The sequence below is a fragment of the Manihot esculenta genome, chromosome 17, assembly GCF_001659605.2.
Source record: "Manihot esculenta cultivar AM560-2 chromosome 17, M.esculenta_v8, whole genome shotgun sequence".
Taxonomy (NCBI): domain Eukaryota; kingdom Viridiplantae; phylum Streptophyta; class Magnoliopsida; order Malpighiales; family Euphorbiaceae; genus Manihot; species Manihot esculenta.
Genome location: NC_035177.2, coordinates 7,284,318 through 7,288,795, shown reverse-complemented (window position 1 = coordinate 7,288,795; position 4,478 = coordinate 7,284,318).

The window sequence follows — 4,478 nt, the reverse complement described above, 5'->3', positions numbered from 1 at the left end:
CGGGTGGTCGGCGATGCCCCTAAGGTCAACAACAACTTGATTTTCCCTTCTACCGGCACAGGCACCCTGCCTATGCCTTTAACTGGTGCCTGATCTTTCACCATGTCCTCATCAACTATTTTCATGGCTTTAAACACCCGACATGGCAAGAGATTCACTTTGCTCCCATCATCCATCAGAATTTTCTAGACTTTTAAAGTTGTGAATGATGGGTTCGACCACCAAGGCATCATCATGTGGTATCTCGATCCCTTCCCCATCAGCCACTGAAAAGCTCACTACCCTCGGGATGCGTTTGGCAACCTGCATGACTTCCACTTCTTTCAACTTACCACTCCTTCTTCTTTTCCTGTTAACCCGAAGGGGTTGTCCTATTTCTTCCCTTACTATCATATTGATGGTTCCACTGGATCCATCATTCACAAGTCTCATCGCCCTTTGCTTAACGAGCTCCCTTCTTTCTTTCGGCCTGCTTCCAAGCGCCATTTCCTTCTTTACAAAGTTTTTCAAATGACCTCTCTTAATTAGCTTCTCTATCTCATTTCTAAACTAGTAGCAGTTGTTTGTATCATGGCAATTGGTTTTATGGAATTGACAATACTGGTTAGGGTCTTTGGTCTTGGAATCGGACTGTAGAGGTTATGGCCATGTAATCAGGTTCTTGTCTTGTACAGAAACTAAGACTTTTGCCATAGAGACATTCAAAGGGATAATGTCTTGATGAGGAGGGGGCCTAGGTCAGTAGTCAGCTTCCCTATTATCTTGGTATCTACTTAGAGCCCCCCAAACTTCAGTTGGCCCTCCGGTCTACATGCTCCCTCCTATCATCATCCGATCGTCCTTTTATCTAGTCCTTCTCTCGAAATTCTTAAGTAAATTCGGCCTAATATATTTCTCCACCCACTACATCAACTCTGCCAATATGGTCGGAGGTTTTTTGGTCAAGGACCCAAAGAACTTAGCTGAGGTAATTCCCTTCTGCATTGCTTCCACCTTGGATTCATCTAGATTAGGAATCTAGAGAGCTTCTGCATTAAAATGAGCCACTTACTACCGCAGGGTTTCATCCTTTTTCTACCTAACTGTCTCTAGATAGTTGGTCTTCCTCTAGGCTGGGACACTGGCTATAAATATCCCCAATAAATGAAGTGGCTAAGTCATAGAAAGTTTTGCTGCTTTCCGCCTCCAGATTGTTGAACCAGGTTAGGGGTGCTCCAGTTAAAGTGGTTAGGAATACTTTACAAAGTAAGGAATCAAAGTGAGTTTGAAACTCTATGAAAATTTTGTAATTGATCACATGATCCCTGGGGTTTCCTGTGTCGTTATATGCCCCATGGTTAGCATCAGAAACTTTTTAGGGATGGTCTCCTCTGAATGCAAGCCACAAACGAGGATGTCGTTCTCAAACTCGTGTGGGCTCCAGCTTGGTTTTTAATTCGGCTAACAACTCTCCCTTCAGCCTTTCCAGCTTCTCAGCCACTCCATCTTTCGTGCTAGTCTTCTTGCTGGTCATGGGGGCCTTTAAGCTAGTACCCTCTTCTTTGCTTTCTACCTCATATCTTTCTGGCATATCATCATCTTTCTCTATCAGGCTCCTCACTGTACAACTCCTGGATTTGGCTGGAGGCTCCCTGGAAAGTTCACTTCCCTTCTTTTTTGGGTCAAATGGATTGTGGTGGCTTGGTCATGATTTTCAATTTCTAGGTTGAAAATTGGTGTAGGTATTTGGCTAGGGGTTATGGTGGGTGTTGGATCCATGGCCATGGGTGGGGTGAGACCTCTTTGTTGCATTATTTGACTCATCCACATTATTGTTTGTTGTAGCTGCATTGACATTGCTTGTAGGTCTTAGTTTGATATGTGTGTTTGAGGAATAGTGTTTGTTGGAATGGGGTTGGTGGTGTAAGGTGTGTTAGGCAATGTTTGATTAGAGGGGAATGGGAACAATGTCATGGGAAATCTTGAGGATTTGGAGTTTTTGGAGTTGAGTTTTCATTTCCAAAAGGTGTCAACGGGTTATTTTCTTGGTTAGCCATGGTGGATCTTAGTAGGCTTTTGTTTGGAAAACTCCGGTTGTTTGGGTAATCTTCCTTCGTTTTCTAACAGACGGTGCCAATTGATAAGTCTGAGATCCGATGAAGTAACAGGATGAGAACACATAGGCAAGGGTTTAATTCATGGGGAAGTTAATGGCTCTGATTAGATCATTGGGAGTTAATAGGGTAGAGAAGTTTTCGGTTCGTGGAGATTGAGGTTTGGAAAAGAGAGCATGTGTTTTGTAATTCAGTGATGGTTCAAAGATATCCCCCTCAAAGGCGGTTGGTCCAGGGGCATTTATACCCTGACCAAGTTAAGGCGTTTTGACAGATGTCCTTACGGATTGGATGGTGACGTGTCGTGGCAGGTGTGCCAGATGGCTCATTAATGGCGGGCAGTTGGCAAATAAATGCTGAGCCGCTTGACCCATATCTTATCCATTACGCGTGTCACATCTATCAGCTCTATTGCACACGCAATTATGACCCTAATGAGGTTCTATGCGCTTTAAAGAGGTCGGTCTACTTGTTCCAAGTATAGGTGAAGTTGGCATGCTTATTCCGAGCACAGGTAAAAGCTGCCCAGTGGGACCAAAGGGTCTGGTGTAAAGGACTCTTCTTTTCTCTCATGTATGTATCACGATCTCAACAGGTCTGTCATTATTATGTTATTAGAATGATATTTCTGAGTATTACCCGCAATTTATACTATTTTACCACCATATAATTATTATAATTATTTATAATATGATGAAAAAAGCAATACGATTATAATGAAACAAGATTGAAGATTTCTATAGCTATAGTGTCCTATCTTTATAATTTGAATAATTAAGCACACAACCTTGTCCTGGAATTATCCTCGAGACTGTTTACATCTTGATACTTTCTTTTCCTGTTCTTTTTAGGCTTTTGCATGTTTCCAATATTTAGTTCAATCGGTTCGGTTCAAAATTGAATCGAATAAATCGAAAAATGAAATTTTAATATTTGTGAAAATCTAACCAAGTTTATTTTGAGTATAAATCGATTTGAATCAAATCGATTTAATTCAGTTTGATTTGGTTCAATTTGATCAGTTAGACTTTTTAATGAAAATTTTATTTTTTTTGCACGTTATTTTTAATATTTTAAAATTTAATTGAAGTATTTCAACCTTAATTATGGTCTAATCTCTCTGAAACAGTCCGATCCAAACTGACCAAAATAAATTTTGGACTCACTTTTCAGTTAGCTCAAAATTATTAATTCAAGTTATTTAGTAGTTTTGTTACTAGCTATTATATACAATTTCGATTTGCCGTAAACTATCGATGTGAGATTCTTTCTAAGCACAGAGGTGAATTCCACACTCACTGTATTATTAAAAATAATATACTATTACTATTAAATGGTTTGCTTCGATTTTATCAATTCTTTTTATTAAGGCCGAATCGAAATTTTTAAAAATAAATCGAATTAAATTAAAAAAATAAAAAATTAAATTAAATTTATAAATTAATTCGGTTCAATTAATTTTTTTTTAACTTAATCAGATTATTACTCCCCACCAATATCTAACTCTAAGAGATGGAACAAATAAGTCATGTATATTGTCATCAATCACACCTACTTCAACCTCTCCCTTCTCCTCTAAAGCCAAACCATCACCTATATGTGTGAACAAAAACACTAGTTTAAAAACAAACCGGATGAAAAACCCACAATTAATTTCAACCCAAACATGCCCCATCTCTTTTCTCTTGGAAAAAAAAAAGGAAAATGTGAAAGGCATGGATTAACTTTTTATATATTGAAAAATAATTATCAAGTTCAAAATGAATTTAGAGCCATATTTATCCTAACTAATATTTGGAGCCATATTTATCCTAACTAATATTTTACTGAGAGATTTATTATTTAATTATTGAATATCGTTATTATTAATAAATTAATTTATATATTTTTAAAAAATTATTAAAATGTTTTACTCTTTTTATTTTAATTAATCATTTAATTTTATTTATTTTACCATTAAAAATATATTAAAATATTAAATTATTATTTATTTATTTTTTAAAATTAAATTTTAAAAATTAAATTATTAAAAAAATAAAAAAAATGAATTATTGAAAAAAAAATAAAAAATTGAGTTATTAAAAAAATTAAAAAAATAAATTTTAAAAATTGAGTTATTAAAAAAGAAATTATTGGGAGCAAATTTAGATTTTTAAAATTTTTTTCTTATTATTTATTTTTTTACAAAAATAAAAAAATTATTTTATAAAAAAATAAAAATATTTTAATTACTTAAACAATTTATTAATAACTATGATAATCAGAAATTAAATAGAAAACTTTGTTAATTTCAAACAAAGTCGGGAAAAAAAAACATCCAAACGCAGGGAAATGTCTGAGGGTAATGTAGTCTTTCACGTCTTGGCTAAGTGACAGCACCCGCCG